The 21,987-nt window shown below is 40.9% G+C and overlaps 1 protein-coding gene across 5 annotated transcripts in view; it reads right to left on the bottom strand.

The window, feature by feature from the left end:
* The window catches only part of LOC134338201 (disks large-associated protein 2-like), a 787,855-nt gene extending 766,264 nt beyond the window's left edge, over positions 1–21,591 (bottom strand). For 3 of the 5 annotated variants that reach the window (XM_063033864.1, XM_063033863.1, XM_063033857.1), the window contains exon 1: positions 21,106–21,591. The gene's annotated coding sequence lies outside the window, so the exon portion shown is untranslated. Of the gene's footprint in view, positions 1–20,910; positions 20,980–21,105 lie in introns of those variants that run through there. The other 2 variants (XM_063033860.1, XM_063033859.1) reach the window with 2 other exon arrangements.
* Positions 21,592–21,987: the final 396 nt, after the last annotated feature.

Genomic DNA, 21,987 nt, shown 5'->3' with positions numbered 1-21,987 from the left:
ACTGCATGGTGGACAAAGAATGTCAAAGAAAACCATGATTCAGATGAAGAGAGAGAGCTTCCCTTGAGGGTCTAGATTTATATTGACAAGGCTGGTGTATTACGATTCAGCTGCAAAATGAGGCAGCGATTTTCCAAATGGACACTGGGACAGTTGTCACAGCCATCCCCAAACCAGCACAAGTTCAGAGCATGGAACAACTACAAATGTATCAGAGATCCGCTGTTTCACTGGCATGGTAAACCAGCTGGGAAAGTTCATTCCAGCTTTGGCAGAGAAAACTAAGCCACTACGTGGCCTCCTCTCTCAGAGAGGCGTTGGGACTAGGGGTGCAACACAGAAGAAGTCATTCTCTTTTCTTAAAGCAGAGCTTTTCTCTCTGCCATCATTGGCGTTCTTTGATCTCAACAAAGCAACCAAGGTCCAGGCAGACACTTCCTCCTTTGGTCTGGGAGAGTGCTCATGCAAAACTGCAGTGGTGTGTGGAAAATGGTAGCATATGCATCAAGAAAAGGCAAGTCAAAAGGGCAATGTTATGGTAGTCATGGGAGATTTTAACGTACAAGTCGATTGGGAAAATAAGGTTGGCATGGATCTCAAGGGAGTGAGTTTGTTGAATGCCAAAGAGATAGCTTTTCAGAGCAGTTTGTCGTTGAGCCTACTAGGGGATCAGCTACACTGGATTGGGTGTTATGTAATTAACCAAAGGCGTTGAGGGAGCTTAAGGTAAAAGAACACTTAGTAACCAGTGATCAGAATATGATTGAATTCAACTTGAAACTTGATAGGGAGAAAGTAAAGTCTGATGTAGCAGTATTTCATTGGAGTAAGGGAAATTACAGTGGTATGAGAGAGGAGTTGGCCAAAGTAAATTGGAAGAAGCTGCTGGCAGGGGTGTCAACAGAGTAGCAATGGTGTGCGTTTCTGGGGAAAATGAGGAAGGTGCAGGATATGTGTATTCCAAAAATGAAGAAATATTCAAATGGTAACATAGTACAACTCTCGCTAAAAAGGGAAGTCAAAGTTAATGTAAAAGCAAAATAAAGCACATACAACAAAGCAAATATTAGTGGGAAGATAAAGGATTGGGAAGTTTTTAAAAACCTACAGAGAGTAACTAAAAAAATCATTAGAAGGGAAAGGATGAAATATGAAAGCAAGCTAGCAAATAATATCAAAGTGGATAGTAAAAGTTTTTTCAAGTATGTTAAAAATAAAAGAGAAATGAGGGTGGATATAGGACCACTAGAAAATGAAGCAGGAGAAATAAGAGGGGACAAGGAGATGGCTGATGAACTAAATTAGTATTTTGCATCAGTCTTCACTGTGAAAGACACTAACAGTGGGCCTGATGCTGTAGTGTGTGAAGGAAGAGAAGTGGGTGCAGTTACTGTTACAAGAGAGAAGGTGCTCAAAAAGCTGAAAGACTTAAAGGTACATAAGTCACCCAGACCAGAGGAACTGAACCCTAGGGTTATAAAAGAGGTAGCATTAGAGATTGTGGTGGCATTAGAAATTATCTTTCAAAAATCATTGGACTCTGGCATGGTGCCAGAGGACTAGAAAATTGCAAATGTTACTCCACTCTTTAAGGAAGGAGGAAGGCAGCAGAAAGGAAAATATACACCAGTTAGCCTGACCTCAGTGGTTGGGAAGATGTTAGAGTCAATTGTTAAGGAAGAGGTAATGGAGTACTTGGTGGCACAGGACAAGATAGTACAAAGTCAGCATGGTTTCCTTCAGGGAAAATCCTGCCTGATGACCTGTTGGAAGTCTTTGAGGAGATTACAAGTAGGATAGATAAAGAGGGTGCAATGGATGTTGTATATTTGGACTTGCAGAAGGCCTTTGACAAGGTGCCACGCGTAAGGCTGCTTACCAAGTTAAGAGTCCATGGTATTACAGGAAAGTTACTAACATGGTTAGAGCATTAGCTGATTGGTAGGAAACAGCAAGTAGGAATAAAAAGATTCTTTTCTGGTTGGGTACCAGTGACCAGTGGTCTTCCGTAGGGATCAGTGTTGGAACCACTTCTTTTTATGCTGTATATAAATGATTTAGATGATGGAATAGGAGGCATTGTTGCCAAGTCTGCAGATGATATGAAGAGTGGTAGAGGGACAGGTAGTGTTGAGGAAGCAGGTAGGATGCAGAAGGACTTGAACAGATTAGGAGAATGGGCAAGAAAGTAGCAAATTAAATACAATCTTGGAAAATGCATGGTCATGCACTATGGTAGTAGAAATAATTGTGCACTGTTTACTAAACGGGGATAAAATCCAGGAATCTGAGACACAGAGGGACTTGGGAGTTCTTGTGCAGAACACTCTGAAGGTTAACTTGCAGGTTGAGTCGGTGGGGAGGAAAGCAAATGCAATGTTAGCATTCATTTCAAGGGGTCTAGAATACAAGAGCAAGGGTGTCATGCTGAGGCTTTGTAAGGTACTAGTCAGGCCTCACCTTGAGTATTGTGAACAGTGCTGGGCTCCACATCCTAGAAGAGATGTGCTGGCATTGGAGAGGGTCCAGAGGAGGTTTACAAGGATGATTCCTGGAATGAAATGGTTATCATACAAGGAACGTTTGATGGCTCTGGGTCTTTACTTACTAGAATTCAGTAGGATGAGGGAGGATCTCATTGAAACTTTTCGAATGTTGAAAGGCCTAGACAGAGTAGATGTGGAAAGGATGTTTCCCATGGTGAGAGAGTCTAGGACAAGAGGGCACAGCCTCAGGATAGAGGGGCGCCCTTTCAGAATAGAGATGTGGAGAAATTTCTTTAGCCAAAGGGTGGTGAATTTTTGGAATTTGTTGCCACCTGCAGCTGTGGAGGCCAGGTCACTGGGTGTATTTAAGGCAGAGATTGTTAGGTTCTTGATTGGACATGGCATCAAAGGTTACAGGGAGAAGGCTTGGAATTGAGGTTGAGGAGGAGATAGAAAAAAAAGGATCAACCATGATTGAATGGCAGAGCAGACTCCATAAGTCAGATGGCCTAATTCTGTTCCCGTATCTAATGTTCTTGAGAACACTGACTCCTACTGAAAAGTGTTATGCTCAAATTGAAAAGGAGACACTGGTTCTCATGTGGGCTTATAAATGTTTCAGCTGTTACCTGACAAGCACCAAGTTCCTATTTGAAACAGACCACAAGCCACTTGTCAGCCTCTTCAGCTTGAAACACTTGGATGACTTACCTCCACGTCTGCAAAGATTCAGAATGAGGCTTAGGTGATACTGCTATAACATTGAACATATCTCCAGCAAATATTTCACAATTCCAGACAGTCTGTCGAGGATGCCACGCAAAGTAATGGACAGAAGCTGGCTCTGCCCTCACATAAGAAACAAACATCTACTTAACTAAGGTACATGAAAGCATTCCTGCAACACAGAGTAAACTGGACAAAATTTGCATTGAGTTGAAGAAGGACCAAACCTGCAGCAATGTCTTGTAATACTGTGGGCATGGAGAGCCAGCTGTTCTAAAAGGAGCTCACCAACTCTGACCTTACTGGCTGAAAAGAGACACATTCACTATTCTTGATGGTTTGCCGCTGAAGGGCTCTAGAGTCATCATTCCTGCTTCTATGCAAGCCAAAACTATCAGTCAAATCCACTAAGGACACCAAGACATCAAAAAATGTTGTCTAAGAATTAGGCAATCACATGTGGTGGCCTGGTCTGAGCAGACAGCTGAGAGATTGTGTAAAAAAATGTGAAACATGCAGAAAACTGCACAAAAATCATGCTGAACCTCTCCATCCCACGGAATTCCCTGAATTTCCATGGCAAATTGTAGGCACAGACACTTCCAAGCTGAAAAGAGACAAATATCCTCTCACTGTGGTTTACTACTCACAGAATGCTGAGGTGTCAAAGCTGTCCTCTACACCCTCAGCAGCAGTTATACAGCACCTGAACGTTGTATTCTCTCACCATGGAATACCAAAGACACCTGTGTCAGGCAACAGTCCACAAGTCAGCTGCTCAGAATTCAAGCCTTTGCTAGGGACTGAAGTTCAAACACCAGATAAATAGTCCACGATACCCACAGCCAAATGGAGAAGTGGACATTGAGGTGCCAACTGTTAAGAGTCTCCTACTGAAGGCAAAGGACCCCTACTGCTAGCTTATCACTCCATATCTGTTGTGAATGTCTACAGTACGAAGCTGCCAATGGGCCAGAGACTGACAACAAGCCTGCCCATTCTTCCTTCCCTTCTCCAACCTCACTTACTGAGCTTAGACAAAGTGAGAAATTTTGAGATGACACAGTGTGAGAAAACCAAGAGCAGGTATGATCTCAGACACTGCAAAATCATTGTCATCGCTCAGGAGTGAAGGTCACCCATGGAACAATAGTCTGGCAGCATACACCATGATCATTTGTGAACAAAACATCTCAAGGTGAAATCAGGTGAAACAGGCATGTACGCGTGTAACTTCAAAGTCCACGAAAGCAAGAGAAGAAATAGAGTAGGCTGATCCTTATGATGAGGACCACCTACCTGAGGTGGACACACCTGTTCATGAATTTCCATCCAATCCAATGTTTCCAGGAACCTATACCAGAAATGGTTGTTTTTATCTGTCCCATCACAGAGCCTAATAGCCTAAGACAAGTGACTAAAGAGGCAGAAAAATCCTTTCACTTTGCCAGAATGTTCAGGTAATCTACCCTGACCTCCATAAGATTTAGCATTTTTTTAATACTTCTAATGATGAAAACATTCCACAAAATGAGACTGTTCTTAAAAAAGAAGAAATTGGTGAAAATAAGTGAGGAAAATAAAGAGAGTAAGAAACTGTTAAAAACAAAGAGAAAGACAATTATAATGCTGGCAAATGTTTATGTTTATATAAGGAGCATAAGTCACATTCTATGGGTAAAGTGAACTGAATCACTCTATTTTAGTGACTATAATTTCAATGCAGTTCTATAGACAAGAAGTACACATTTTTTTCTTTTTCTCCCCCCAAAAAGGGCAAAAAGGGGAAATGTTGTGGTAGTTAATAAGCTATTCCTGTGCCACACAGTTAGCCACTCCCGCATGAGAGGAGTTCACATATTGTACAATAAAGCTCAGTTGAATATCCTGCATGGTGCAATCTTGGTGTGCTCTGCGCTCTCCCTCAATATCGAACACAACAAAAAGTGTGAGTAACTGAGTAATATGAGCAAATAAAAATCTTGCTTTTGTATTCCACGTGTTTGCTTTAGCTGTTTTCTCAAAAATTCCATCTGCTGCAGGCAACAATCTTCCCCACCCCTCCATGAACTGTTTGGTAACTTTATAAAGAAAATGATTCATTAAATTGCAGAGAGCCCAAACCTTCGAACGGGTAATGCTCATTGTCAAATTTCTGCACTTTGTCTATATCATGCTCACACATTATTCCAATCAATTTTATAAGACAGTAAGACATCTAAAATAAACTGTAACATTTAGCTAACAGTCAAACACATTGATTTGAACAGGTGAGTGAAATGAAACTAACTATCTGGAACAAAGATAGCTACAAAAACTAGCCTTCTTTATAAGACAGAAAATAGCAAGGAATACACTGCTGTGACAAGTTACCATTTTCACTGCAGACTTCAGAATACCTCAATATTAGCCTTTACGTCACAGCTAGCTGATGATTGGCCAGTATCTGCAGTCTGCCTATCAACTTCAAGTGACCACAGGCAGACTACTCAATATGAACAAGGCATCTCTGAAAAACCTTCCCAAAAAAAAACACAGACAAGGAGCAAAGAAATTTAAAATACGTGCCTTCAAACTCAAAATTGCTCCAAACCTCACTCCATCAAGATGCTTATCTGTGGACACAGGCGCTGGAATCTGGAACAATCTGCTGGAGGAAATCTGTGGGCCGAGCAGCATCTGTCGAGGGAGGAGGGGAGTGGAAGGAATTGGCACCGTTTTGCCCCAAAATGTTAACAATCCTTTTCCCCTCCTAAACGCTGTTTGACCCAGTGAGTTCCTCCAGCAGACTGAATACTTAGAGCAGCAAACAATGTGACTGGGTTTCAGTGGAACCCTTCTTTTGGGTAGATGGATCAGAGAATAGGATCTATCTTCTCGGGTCCCTGTGCGTCAAATTCGTAGCATAGTGGTTAGCACAGCGCTTTACGGTACAGGCAGCCAGGGTTCAATTCCCACTGCTGCCTGTAAGGAGTTTGTACGTCCTCCCAGTGATGCTTGGGTTTCCTCCTGGTGTTCCAGTTTCCTCCCAGAGTGCAAAGACCTACTGACTGGTAGGCTAATTGGTCATTGTAAATTGTCCCCTGATGAGGCTAGGATTAAAACAGGGGATTGCTGGGCGGTGTGGCTCAGAGGACCAGAAGGACCTATTCCACACTATCTCAAAAAAATTTTAAAAATTCTCTGAGAACAAGACCATCTTTTAGTTCTTTTTGCACCTTAAACAGAAAGGAACCATAATCCTTTAAAAGCAAAGTGCTAACTTTTTCTTATACCTGCATCATAACCAAATATCATAATCCATTGCAAAACTAGAGCAAACACAGTGAACACAGAGGGAGAAGACAAAATTATACTTTATACTTTATTGTCGCCAAGCAATTGATACTAGAACGTACAATCATCACAGCGATATTTGATTCTGCGCTTCCCGCTCCCTGGATTACAAATCGATAGAAAATATTAAAAATTTAAATTATAAATCATAAATAGAAAATAGAAAAATGGAAAGTAAGGTAGTGCAAAAAAAACCGAGAGGCAGGTCCAGATATTTGGAGAGTACGGCCCAGATCCGGGTCAGGATCCGTTTAGCAGTCTTATCACAGTTGGAAAGAAGCTGTTCCCAAATCTGGCCGTACGAGTCTTCAAGCTCCTGAGCCTTCTCCCGGAGGGAAGAGGTACGAAAACTGTGTTGGCTGGGTGGGTCGTGTCCTTGATTATCCTGGCAGCACTGCTCTGATAGCGTACGGTGTAAAGTGAGTCCAAGGACGGAAGATTGGTTTGTGTGATGTGCTGCGCCATGTTCACCAGCTTCTTCTGGTCTTGGACAGGACAACTTCCATACCAAGTTGTGATGCACCCTAGAAGAATGCTTTCTACGGTGCATCGATAAAAATTAGTAACGGTTTTAGGGGACAGGCCAAATTTCTTTAGTTTTCTCAGGAAGTAAAGGTGCTGGTAGGCTTTCTTGGCAGTGGACTCTGCTTGGTTGGTCCAAGTCAGCTCATTTGTGATATTGACCCCAAGGAACTTAAAGCTTTTGACCCGTTCCACTTGCGCACCACCGATGTAAATTACTTACATGTTTAAGTTCCATAAGATGATAGGTAAATGATGAAAGATACATGACCTGATCAAGTTCTGTAACATTCTACCTTGCAGCAATTAAATGGCAAATTAATTCAGTAAAACCAGCAATATCACAGTGATGGATTATCCATCATTGCCAAAACATACAAGATCCTGAGTGGTCTTGATGTGGATGTGGAGAGGATATTTTCTCATGGGAAAAAAAGCAAGAACTGAAGAACCACTGATCAAAAATAAAGGGACATCTATTTAATCAGATAAGAAGTGAATTTTCATGCATAAGGCAATGAGTTTTGGGATTATCTTCCTCAAAGTCATTTATCCTGCTTTTAATCAGTCATAAACATCATGCACTCTCAAGTCCCAGTCTATTTACAACCAAACCTAGAGAATACTTAATAAATGACATACTAACATATTCTGCAAGTTCCAAGTGTCATTTGCCATTATCAGTTAATGGCAAAATAAAATGTTTCTGAGATCCTTTTCCACTTCCAGGACAACGTAGATTTTTTTGCCAGCGATCCACAAAAATAGATAAAATTCTCATACATCCTGCTTCAAAAGCAACAACTCTGTCAAATGATTGTTTGACAGAATACACAAAAGAAATCAATTCCAATTCTCATTCGTGGAGGAGGTCCATTCCAAAAGAGCATTAAAAGCAAAGTTGTTCACCGATATCACGCAAAGAAAATCAATTACTTTAAATTCTTTATACTAATACATACATTACAGTCAGTATACAATGTGCACGTCCTGTCAGAACCACGCTTACTCTATGCCTGGTCCCTAACCTGCCTTGTTAATCTCAAAGCAAATTACACCATACCAGAATTGCTGAAATAATGAATATGCATATCAAAACTGAGAGAAATGCTTGAAATAAAATCAGATGTCCAAAAAGTAATACTTAATTTGCCACAGCATTATGTTTTGATATAAAGTTAACTCTATTTCTCCCCCTCCCACTAATACTGCCTGATCTGCAAAGTATTTTTGATACATTCCTATTGTTTAAAAATAATATTTCATTAATAAGCTGATGTACTGAACACAGCAACAAAATGGCATAAAATGTGCAAATACGGAAAGTACAAGCAAAACATACAAAATGCTGGAGGAACTCAGCAGGCCAGGCAGCATCTATGGAAAAGAATACAGCCAAGACCCTTCAGCAGGAGCCTGTTATCTTCAGCAGCATTGTTTCGAGTTACTTGTGCTTTTTGTATCGAGCCACTGGGACATTACATGAACACTGGGGAGGATCCTATCATCCCAGGTTCATCTCCACAATTTGGAATGTATAGACACATGCAGAAACATAATCTGCTGGAGCCACTCAGTAAATCAGGGGAATAAACAGTCGAGATCCTTCATCAGGACTGGAAAGAAAGGAGACAGAAAGGGCTGGGGCCAGCTTCCTTTCCAGTCCTGATGAAGGGCCTTGACCTGAAATGTCAAATGTTTATTCCCCTCTACAGATGTTGCCCCTACTTGGCGAGTTCCTTCAGCACTCTGTGTGTTACTCTAGATTTCCAGCATCTGCAGAATCTCTTGTGTTTATTGAAGCACAATCTAGCATCTTCCCTCAAAGCTGCCAATCTGCCAATGCTCCTGTCATCACACTTCACCAACTTGTTCAGCTTGCTCATGATGGTGAGCATAGACCACCCAATCCAGAAGTGGCTCAGGGTCATCAGCAGCTTCCTTCATGGAAAAGAACCAGCTTAGTTGTAGTCACAATGCAGGAACAGTGTTAGAAGCCAGGAACTAAATGCTCTGGACAAGGACGAATTGTTTTTTACTCTATACTTTCGTCCGAAAAGATATTTAAATACAGTTCCAAAATGTTCACAAACGTAAAGGAGTCAAGATTGAAACTGTGGCGAGAAGATATTTGTTTTAATATCTAATACACATAATGAATAGGGGGCTTCAATGGAAAGTTCAACATTTGATGATTATCCTTGATTGCTCTTCAGTTACATTTATTTTCCCCTCTTTGGGTAAAGGTGTGTGCTAGAGGTAATCCCAGAGAGCTGTTAGCTTGTAAGTTTCAGATTTACATCTAATCGATGAATATTATATACTCCACCCCCCGCCCCAGAGGAAAATCTGGAGTTGCCAATATTCTCATATACTTCCTAGTTTGTTCTTCTGAGAAGATCCAGAAGAACATAAAGGCTTGGGAAGTGCCATCAAAGATAGGTTTCAGCAATTTACTTTGTGGATCGTGCACTCAGCAGCCACAGTAAGCCAGTGGTGGAGGAAGGGAAGATACAAGATGGACCAAGTGCCAATCCAGCAGGCTACTTCATCCTTAATAATGTCAAGCATCTTGAGTGTTGTTGAGCAAAACTAATCCTAACAAGAGCTCTTCACTGCACTCCTGTCTTCTACCTTATAAGTGCCAGGAAAGCTTCAAGGAGTCAGGAGGTTTGTTACTTACTTCAGACTACCCAGATTCCGACGTGCTCTTTCAGGTGCGGGAACTAAGTTTCTAGTTACTGGTAATACCCAACTAACAACAGCCAGAACATCGCACATCCTCCTGCTGCGTCCAAACTGATAAGACTCAAGGATGATATAAAACAAAATACAATAAGAGATCTTCTGTGGTCTCCCTGCTGTGCCAAGAACAACAATATCAGTTTCTCCAATAAGTAGCTGAGGGCATTGCTATCAATATTAGTTTTGTTTCTTATATCCTCACTGTAGTCAAGAGCCAGGTGTACCAGATCGTCTTTATTCCTCTTCATCCTCCTACTGCAAAGGCTAGAATCTAATGAGCACAGCAAACTGATAGAAAGTGACTACATTCTGCAAGGTCCCCAAACCTATAGAATTATCCATTAGATGTACCTCTTTGCAAACTATTTGCATATTTACACTCAGTGGCCACTCTATTAAATACACCTGTACATTAATCGAATCAGCCAATCATGTGGCAACAACTCGATGCATAGGAGCATGCAGACATGGTCAAGAGATTCAGTTGTTGTTCAGACCGAACATTTAATTGGGGAAGAAATGTGATCCAACGACTTGGACTGTGGAATGATTGTTGGTGCCAGACGGGGCGGTTTGAGTTTCTCAGGAACTGCTGATCTCCTGGGATTTTCACGCACAACGTTCTCCAGAGTTGACAGAGGGCTGCAAAAAATCATGAAGCCTTGTCAGAGGAGAATGGCCAGAATGGTTCAAGCTGGCAGGAAGGAGACAGTAATTTATATAACCATGCATTACAACAGTGGTGTGCCGAAGAGCATCTCTGAACAGCTTGATGAACCTTGAAGTGGATGGGTTACAGCAGCAGAAGCCCACAAACATAATTAGTGGCCATTTCACTAAGTACGGGGTACCTAAAAAGGAGGCCACTCGGTGTGTATAATCCCATCCCACTCCAGTGAAATTCAGTGCAAGTTTAAGGTGATGGGGTGCAGGCTAACATCTGCTACACCATTGGGAAGACCACTCACATTAACAATGAGTGGTCATGATTCAAATAGCAAATCAGCATATACATCATGAAGAAGATGGCATAACACAACCTAATTTCACAGCTCAGTTGTTTTTGACTCCATTCTGATTTTTTTGTGAGTTGCATATATTTGATTCAATTAACCAAGTAGTATGATTGCAGTGTGGGTAACAAATCATCCAAATCAAACACTTTATTAAAATGTCTGGTGCAATATGGAAGAGCCTTTATTTCTTAATCCATTGGAGTGGCTGTTCGATAAACCAGTAATGAACTTGGCTGGTATTATCAGATCATCTCCACATTCACCTGAGGATTCCTAAATAAAAATTGACACAAATATTGAGATTTTGAATTGTTCACATTAAATTTACAAAACTGTTACTGTCCTTTAAGTCCAACATTGTTATAGTTCTCAAAGAGTCTTCTGTCAGCTTCTTTGGATCATCCTATCATGCTGATTAAGATGAATTTAAACATACAGCAAATTGCATTGTTTGTGCCATCTTTTTTGTAACGCACTGAGGGAGGGGGAAGCACAGGTAGGAACTTTAAATTCCATGGTGTTATTATTTTGGAGGACCAGTCCAAAGCCCAGCACGCAAAGTAATTATGAAGAAAGCAAGGCAACACCTTTACTTCCTAGGAGCTTACAGAGATTTGGCATGACATCAAATACTTCAGCAAACTTCTATAGATGTGTAGCGGAGAGTATACTGACTGGCTGCATCACAGCCTGGTATGAAAATACCAATGCCCTTGAACAAAAAGTCGTGGATACAGTCCAGTCCATCACAGGTAAAGCCCTCCCATCCATTCAGCAGATCTACATGAAATGCTACAGAAAAGCAGCATCCATCGCCAGGGATCCCCACCATCCAGGACATGCATTCTCCCTGCTGCTGCCATCAGGAAGACGGTACAGATGCCTCAGGTCTCACACCACTAGATTCAGGAACTATTACTACCCCTCAACCATCAAGCTCTTGAACCAAATGTGTTAACTTTCCTTGCCCCATCATTGAAATGTTCCCACAACCAATGGACTCACTTTCAAGGATTCTTCACATCAAATTCTTGATATTTATTATCATTATTTCTTCTTTTTGTACTTGCACAGTTTGTTGTTTCTGCATTCTGGTTAAATGCCCTAGTTGGGTGGTCTCTCATTGATCCTGTTGTGGTTATTATTCTTTCGATTTATTGAGTATGCCCACAAGAAAAATGAATCTCAGGGTTGTATGTGGTGACATATATGTGTACTTTGATAATACAGTTTACTTTGAATTTTGAAGTGTCACCACACACTTCTAGCCCCAAGACTGCATGCCCACAATTCACTACCTTTAATCGTAAGTCTTTGAAATAGAGGAGGAAACAGAGTACCTGGAGAAACCCACGCTGTCATGGGGGGGAAAGCACAAACTCCTTACGTGTAGCAACGGGAATTGAACCCTGATCACTGATCGTTGGTAGGACCTGCAAGGTGACTGCGCCAACTGCTATGCCGATGTGCCACCCTTCAAGGGTATCAGGATATCTTTTTCCTTACCTTTGAACTTTAACACCTCATTTACTTTGAACACATTCTTACCATCCAATGAGCTAAAGATTTCACGAGCTCCTAACGGGATTTACTGGTGAAAAGTTTAATTGTATGGTCTTCAGTAGCACTCCATACACTGGGAAACATCTCCCTACCCCTATCAAGCATCATCATCATGTCAAACACACAAGTTTTAAAGACCCTGGACACTGTGCAGTCTCTTTTCTACAGAGAACTCAATACAATTCAGTCTTTTCATATTTCTACCGTGAATTTTGGTATCTAATTTTTATGTCTACTCATGTTTTCTTGTAAAGACTGAGAAACTTATTCTGCCTTTTCTTGTGGGCATACTCAATACAAGTTGAACATAATGTTTACCAGGCAGTTTCGTCCCTGAGCTGGATGCATTAATGAAATTAAATAAGAGTTCAATTTCCTACTCTAACGAAGAATCCTGCACATTGGAATTCAGAAATCGGTGAAGATGTTGAATCTTGACAAAACATGGAATAATGGCAGCATGGAAATGATACTTAGTGATCTTCTAATTTCAGTATCAATCCTCCTCATCGCTACGGAGAAACGTGTTTTGATGGGCTAGGAATGTCGAAGCACGTTCATAGTTTTGTAATTACACTGCTACTCACCTGCTGAACAGGACATCGGTGACATAAACCTCCTTTTGTCAGCTATGGCCAAGGTTCATTACTGGTGACTACTGAGTTAGCAAACCTGTATTGCCTTTACATTTAGGAATGGCCTTTATTACCCATGGGTCTTCTCATTCCATTGAAATAACAGGTTATGGTTCTTTTATTTATTTTGTTTAGGAAACTGGACCAAATTGCTAGAATCCAAATTCAAATCTCTTAAAGCAGATTGCAAATCTCAATAATCTAGGAAAAAGTTAGTATCAGTATGTACAGGTAGCTAGGTCACCAACACCCAGCTGGTGTGCTGATGCCCTTGAGAAAACTCTACCCTAAAGTGTTCATCTGAGAACCTTATTACACGTCAAAATTGCTTTCAAAAGCACCTGGCCATTTACATCATGAGTAACTGAAAGAAAAAGGACAGCTAATTTGGAGTAGGAAGGCTACTCCATTCACAGCAAGAATGACTGGTGCACGGAATGTCAGAATCAGATTTAATATCATCAGCACGTCATGAAATTCGTTATCTTTGCATCAGCAGTATAATGCCACACATAATAATCGAGGAAAATCTGAATTACAGTAAGTAAATATATATTAAATAGTTAAATGAAGTAAGTAGTGCAAAAATAAAAATAAAAATGTAGTGACGTGGTGTTCATGGGTTCAATGTCCATTCAGATGGCAGAGGGGAAGAAGCTGTTCCTGAATCACTGAGTGTGTGCCTTCAGAGTCCTCTATCTCCTTTCTGATGGTAGCAATGAGAACAGGACACATCCTAGGGGAGGGGGTCCTTAAAGATAGATGCAGTCTTTTGCAGGCATCACTTCTTGAAGATATCCTGGATACTGCAAAGGCTAGCACCCATAATGGAGCTGACTAAGTATACAAGACTCTGCAGCTTATTTCAATCCTGTGCAGTAGCAATCCCCCCCAACCCCCCCCCCATACCAGACAGTGACGTAGCTCATTAGAATGCTCTCCACAGTACATCTGTAGAATTTTGCAAGTCATCATTGGGCCAGTTACATGGGTTCTTCTGAGGCTAAAGGCTGATTTATACTTTTGCATCAAATCGACGCCGTAAGTACGGCGTTGCCGCGAACCGTAAGCAGAGCCAACGCGGATCCCTACGCCGTAGCCTGATGCGCACCTCTCCCAAAATACAACTATGCGTTGCAGCAACGCAGACCGTAAGAACTCTGATTGGTCCGATTGGTAGCATCGCCTTTCCTCCTACGCTGTAATAGCTTCCCATTGGGCGACTGAAGGGCAGGGAAGGAACTCTGGCTGCAATGCTTTCCATAAAGCTTTACAAACCTCCGAAATTATGGAGGACACATTTCGCTTTTACGAAAAAAGATGTTCGCTTTAAACTTGTTTACCCCGAGAAAGACTACCATGACCATGAAGCCTTGCGCGGGCAGGTGTGTGCGCATGCACGATGTGCCCGAATTACAGAGCGATGCAGACATACCAACGCACAAGTATAAATGCTCACAACGCGCGTAGGCCACTTGCACAGGTTACAGCGTCCATTTGACGCACAAGTATAAATCAGCCTTAAGTCATAAGATTTTAGAAGATTCTCCCTGTTTTCACTGACATGGAATTCAGTGTACATCAATAAAGAAGGGCAACAGTGATAATCCAGGGAACTATAGGACAGGAAGTATTACATCAACAGATGGGAAATTACTGAGAGGATTCCCAAGGACAGAATTTGCTCACACTTATTAAAGGCTTGGTATGGCAACTGTTTTGCATGTGACCACGAAAAAGGGCAAAGCACTTTGTAGACAAAGCTGAGCACATCAGAGAAACCAGCCTGCTCTCCATAGACTCCTGTCTACACTTCTCACTGCCTCAGTAAAACAGCCAGCATAATCAAAGACCCCAACCAAACCCAGACATTCTCTTTTGTCCCCTCTTCCACTGGGCAGAAGATATGAAAGCCTGAAAGCATATAACGCCAGTCTCAAGGACGCCTACTACCCAGTTGTTATAAATTATTGAATGGTTCCTTGGTATTACTGACCTTACAATCTAGCCCATTAAGAACTGGTACCTTATTGTTTACCTGCACTGCATTATTATAATGTACCCATTATACTTCCTGCATTATTAGATTAGATTACATTATTTATTGTCATTTAGAAATGCATGCATTAAGAAATGATACAATGTTCCTCCAGTATGATATCACAGAAACACAGGACAGACCAAGACTCAAACTAACAAAAACCACATAATTATAACATATAGTTACAACAGTCCAAAGCAATACCATAATTTGATAAACAGCAGACCATGTCTCAAAATCCCGATAGCCCATCATCGCACGCAGATGGTAGAAGGGAGAAACTCTCCCAGCTATAAACCTCCATTGCCGCAAACTTGCCAATGCAGCACCCTGGAAGCACCCGACCACAGTCAACTCTGAGTCCGTCCGAAAACTTCAAGCCTCCAACCAGCCCTCTGACACCGAGCACCGAGCACCATCTCTGCCGAGCTGTTGTTATTGTTTTATTATTGTGGTATTATTGTTTTATCTCGCTCTACCTCAATGGACTGTGTTATGATCATATCTGTATCAACAGCATGCAAGGCAAGCTTTTCATTATCTCTGTACATGTGACAATAACAAACCAGTTCCAATCATCAGCATGGCTTTGTGCAAGCGATGGCCCATCTTACAAATTTGATTGTGTTCTTTTTTAAAAAAGAGTTAACAAAGATGATCACTGAACATAAAACAGAGGATGTTCTATTCATGAACATTTGATAAGATCCCTCATGGTAGATTAGTCCAATATATCAAGCCTCCGTGGTGAGTTGGTAAATTGGATATAAAATTGGTATTGTCATAGAAGATAGAAGGAAGTGGTGGAGAGGTGTTTTTTTTTACTGGAAGTCTATGAGCAGTGCTCCCCAAGGATCAGTGCTGGGGCCTCCGTTGTTGGTATTGTGTATTAATTATCTGGATAAAAATGTAGGTGATATAATTAGTGCATTTGCAGGTAACATGTACATTCGTGGAGCTGTTGATAATGTGGGAATATTATCAAAGTATACAGAAGGAGAGAACATATGTAAATTTGGGTGGAGAAATTGCAGATGAAGTTTTACCTGGACAAGTGCAAACAGTAGCATTTTAGAAGGTCAAATGTAAAAGGAAAGTTCACAGTAAATGAAAAGCATTGGCATATGGAGGCACCTTAGGGTGAAAGTTCATAGCTCCGTCAAAGCTGCAGCAGAAGTAAGTTAGGATAGTAAAAAAAAAATTACAATGCCATGCTTGTCTTCACTGGTTGGGGCATTGATTATAAATTTTGGGAAGCTATGTTGAAGCTGAATACATCTTTGATTAGACCACATTTGGAGTGTTGAATGTAGTTCTGGTCGCCACACTACAGGGAGGATGTGGAGGATTTGGAGAGGATGCAGTAAAGGTCCTCTAAGACGCTGCCACGATTGCAGCGTTTTAGCTAACAGGAAAGAATGTACAAACTTGGATTATCTTCTCTGGAGTTATTCTGAGAGAAGCTCTTAAAATTATGAGGAGATATAGGTAAGGTGGGTAGTCAAAACTTTTTTCCCCAGCTTGAAAATTTGAAACTCTAAGGGGATTGGCTGAAGGTGAGAACAGAAGAGTTTAAAGGAGTTTAATAGTGGCAACTTTTTTTTTAATGAACGCAGATAACACTGCCAACAGAAGTGGTGGAATTAGACACAGTAGCAAAACTTATGAGGTATTTAGACAAACATGAACAGGTAGGGAATAGGGGGGTATAACCATGTGTAAGCAGATGAGATTAGTTATGGTCACCACAGATATGATGGGCTGAAAGGCTTGTTCTTGTGCGTACTGTTTAATAAATACTCAAATGCACTGCCATCTTTAAAATCTTCACTCTTGAACAGACAATGCACAGAATCTTATCAATCCAACTATATCTGGCCAAATCTTTCAATTAGACGCACACCTGAGTGATCTTGGGTCACTTTCCAAATACTCTTGACATTCCATGTGTAGAACTTATTCAAAGAGGGTCATAGATAATTAGATACTTCACACAGAAACAAAAAAAAAGTAGCTGCACTAAGTGATTCTTGCCTTATATTCATAATTTAATAAATTTGAATGATACTCTCCAGTTACAAAGATGAACTAAGAATGTACTGAAAAATCTGACATTTAAGACTCCCATTATATGAAGGCTGTCTATTGGAGTCCGAGGTGCTCTATTATAATTAGAGGGTATTTGAAAACTTGTCCAGTTAGAGCTAATGTAAAGACATAGTAGAGGAAGCAAAAGAAACTATTTTCAGATTCCATCATGCATCCAAATTCAAATCCAAACCTACATACAGGATTTTTGGCACTTATTTCTCACTCTGGTCACACAACATTGAAAAGCCATCCTTGAATGGTATTATCATATATCATGTTCAAATATTATTGTACAAAATAATTCATTTAATGAAAAGAAAGATTAGATTGCAATACACTTAATCTAAAGTACAACTACTAGCTTTGTCAGCAACAGGGATCGAAGACAAGACTGTAACTCCTTGTCCAGTGAACTTAGAATTCTGATCCTTCTGCTCTCACTCTTCCCAGGTCAGAGATGAGACAACTCACAGCTTTGCAACACCACTCATAACTTCACTGGCAATATGCTTATAACACAGCATTAATGTGAGATTCACCAGGAAAGCTGATGTTTTTATGCTTTCTGCCTTCCAGACCCATGAAGTAAAACACCTGTACTAGGGGGAACCAAATGATTAAATGTGGTAGCAAACATGGAAAGTTGTCGTTGTCATTAAATGGTGTCAGGCCTGCAAAAAGAGTCCTTCATATTTTTCTGTATTAGGCATATTAAAGGTTAGGGAAGGGGAAACTTCTAAGCAAAGAAATAGGAGGACAAAATACTGTAATTATAATGGGTAGGATTGTTTCTAATATGGCTGTAATTAGTTATTAAATATAGTCTCCCTCTTATGATCAACAATATACTGTATATTTATACAGCAAATCTCATAACTAATGAAATACCAGTATTTACTCTGATGAAGTGGGGTTAGAGGGCAAGAGATAATTGTAGCAGGCCATGCACACATTACGCATTACTCTTTTTAAAGTCAAGATTATAGACCCTATTTTAAATATAATTATTTATAATAGTAACATAAGGCAATTTGGGATGCAGGGAAATAGAACTGATTGGTGTGTAGTGAATTCTCACCAGCACAACACAAAGTGCAGGTAAATTCAAAGCTAAGGGACCATAGAGCTATTGTAGTTTGTGAGTTTGAATGTACACAAGCAGTTTAATAATTGAAAACATGGGAATTTAGAAAAATTTAGAGATCATATTTCAATTGCGTGTAAATACAAACCTAAAAAAATCTTATCACTGTTTAATTATTAACACAGGTCCTTCAGCCTACAAGACCACAGAAGCTCCAGCAGAATAACCTCATTCTCCTGTCCCCATGTAGCTTGACATCAACTTCCCTTAGCTTCCACTTACCTACACAAGGGGTAGCTTCCGGTAACCAACTGCTCCTCTTCTTGGGCCCTTGGGTCCCAGTGGAGCATAGGCCATTGATGACCTCCTGTCTCCATCATCCAAAGTCGATGGTATGTTTGGAGTTCGTCAATGTTTCTATAGTCCATCAATAACCAATTAACCTACCAAAACATCTTTGGAACGTGGCAGGAAACCAGAGCATTCAACAGAAGCCCAAGCAAGCACAGAGAATTTGAGAACTCCGCACAGACAACAAGCAAGGTCAAGATCAAATCTGGTTTCCTTGAGCTAATAGACAACGGCACTAATGCTGTGCCTCTGTGCATTCATCTGTCAGCTTTATAATTATAAATTTCTATGCCCATGTTTCATGCCTGCATTGGGAAACTGTTCTAAAGAAGCCCTTGTATGATTTCAGGAAATCTGAAGGTGAATTACAACCAATGAAGTACTTGGAGGTGCAGTCACTGTCAAGGAAACTTGACAGCCAATTTGAGCAGGGCAAACAACAAGCAGTATTTTATAGACATTGATTATGAAACCTGTTGTCATGATCCAATTCAGGAGTGTTTATACATGATCTATCATCTGCACACACGTCCATATATACTTTGTTTTCCCAGCACTGGAGTATTGATAAAATAGATTAGGGAACTGCTGAGGCATTACTGTACATGCCAACTCATGAAAAATAAGTTGTTTATATCCAATATTAGGAGAGACAACATGAAAACCTGGCAGTTTGTATAACAAATATCCGATCCACAATGTCATCTTTATAGTCCAGTGCAGAAACTGTCCCATGTGATTTCAGTTCTAAATAACACAAGTCTTGTGTGCTAAGTGCAGAGAGGATTATCTTCTTTCAAAGTTGCCAGGATGCAACCAGCGACTCATTAAAGCCTCCAACGTGCACCTCAACAATCCTTGGAGGTTTTTTTACTGACAGGACTGATTTGCTGTGGATTGATAATTAGTTGAAATCATCTTTCTCTGCTCACCAGTGGCAGGAAGACAAGACAGATCTATTCCCAACATAATTATTTCAGAAATAAAAAGAGACACCAACCTCAGTAGGTTCCTTTGAAGCATCACAAACTCTGTCATTTAAGTTGGGAAGTAGGTTAACAACGTGCAAACAATTTTTCACGTTTCTTACAGGTTTTGTTTAATGCAAGGGTTTTAATGTAGATGTAGGCTCAATAACAAATGATGGAAAAGCACTTTTCTGAACATCATTATATGACTGGCAGGATAACATCACCTCAGAAAAATACGGATCTATTACCACAATTTTATCTTTTCCATTTTAATATTACTTAGCAAGATTTAACAATGCAATTCCAGCAACAGTTTGCACTGCAATGTAAAGTTTTAACAGTGTTTTCCAGCACCGACTTCCCACCCTATCTGCAAACTCCATGCTTGAAGTGACAATAGCTTTATAATTATGCAGTAATGATCAGTGGCTGCTGCAGAAAGACAAAAGGAAGCCTTTACCTCTTGTGTACTCACCTAATTTCAAGTTAGCTTGCATCTTCTAAACAGATCTTCTAACTATTCCAGCAGAAAGGTACCAAATAGTCACCACAAACTCGTTCTGATTTCCTCACAAATACCACCAACCCATTTCATGTTCCATCAGCCCTGTGTTTCAATAAACAAAGCCTCAACATTATCTTAATTTAGTTTTCAAATTAAACTGGCAACTATTATTTTGAGGTACCAACTCTTCCTGTTCACAATCTCCTCATAATATAACCCCTTTCAATTTTCTAAACACATGAAGCCAACAAAGAGTGTGTTAATATTAAATCACAGGAGTAAGCCTGTGTACAAAACCAATATCGCTATCTAATTTCTGTTTATTGCAGTAAATAAAGGAACAATATGGAGACTACGATCTGCAGATCTCTAGGAAAGGGTTATCTAGGGAAAAGAATTCTGTTTCTGCTCGTTCCACTCAACAACAGAGGATCATAATAAGCTTCAGAAACCCACTGAATGCCAGGCTACAATAAATTGAATCACAGCACGTGTCACTATCTCCTTTTCGGCATACGGTACTCTTACCGAGATTAAATGCCAGGTTAAAAAAAAAAGAGATCATTTCAGCACGACTGGATATTTAATTTTTGAAAATGACTGGTGCCGCCTTAACAATCCCACATTTAATTGCAAATGTTTAATTCTAAATCTGTCGTGCTGTGACAGTACTACAAAAACTGAAGGGACATGCAGCAAATTCAATGCAATCCCTTCAAATAGAGCCACTTTGAGGTGTTTACAGCTAAACCATCCTTACTAATCACACTACAGATCGCCCCGCATCCCCACTACAATAAAACTCATGAAACAGCGGGAACGGCGTGGCAAAGCCTACCTTGAATTTTATCTTCCATTTCTAAGGTGATAATTTGAAAGGCTGTCGAACGCTAAGTGCATGCGCCGGCAGAAAGCATTGGTCTTATAATCAAGGAATTTGCAGCACAGTATTATCAAGTCAGGAAATACTAGCTGGGAGGGGGAAGTGGGTACCACACCAAGGATTTTTCACAGTGAGGAGACCGTCGCTTACCTCGTGCTGGAACACTCCAAGCCTCCCTCCGTTTACAACCCCAATTCCACTCTCATCCCTGCGAGGAAAGCTGCCGGCTGCGGTGAGCTCAAAACAACAAATCCTGCCTCGGGGGACCTGCTAAACAGATCTTCCTAACCTCCGAATGGTTTGACTTCAACTCGGTGACAATTTGTTCTGCAGCTGCACTGCAGCGGATGGGTTAGCACCGGTCCATGCTTCACGGTAGCAGGGATAAGAATTGCAAGGAGCGGAATGCACCCGAACCTGCAACAACGCCTTAGGAACAGCACTGCAACGTTAAGGCACCGGTGCTAACTTACGTCCTTGCCTCTAACACACCATGCCCGGCATTTTTGCTGCTCGCCTCTTCTGAAAATTCTTTATTTTTTGCGCTATCGAATCCATTCCCGCGTTAGAGTCAGGCACTCCAGATTCCAGCAACACCATCGGATGCTCTGGTTGCCATATATGGGCATTCTCCTGTGCAAAGGATTTTCATAACAGCTAATAGTTCCATCAAGTCTAATCATTTATTAGGTATGCAGTGTGCAGATGCCGCGTCGCATTTCACCGCGACTCTTGGCTGGAGGTGGTCAGGCAGTGAAAGGAAAATCCCAGCCCGTAACCCAAAAGGTTAAAGCAGAATTTAGTCCGCTCCCTTCTTCTTTTGTTGCTAACACTACCTTAGACCTTGCTGTCTTTTTTAATGTGCCGCTTTTTCCCACTCTGAACTCCACTGAAACCATTTGAGCCGAACCTGATATGAAGTGTGCCATCCAACCATCAAGCAATTTTTTGAAAAAGTGTTTCACGATCGACGCTATAGCAACCAGAAAGTGTCGGAAGACCAGTGGAAGCGGGAGTGAATCACGTGTCACT

Source organism: Mobula hypostoma, chromosome 26 (genome assembly GCF_963921235.1).
Source record: "Mobula hypostoma chromosome 26, sMobHyp1.1, whole genome shotgun sequence".
Classification (NCBI taxonomy): Eukaryota; Metazoa; Chordata; class Chondrichthyes; order Myliobatiformes; family Myliobatidae; genus Mobula; species Mobula hypostoma.
This window is presented reverse-complemented; position numbering and strand designations above follow the sequence as displayed.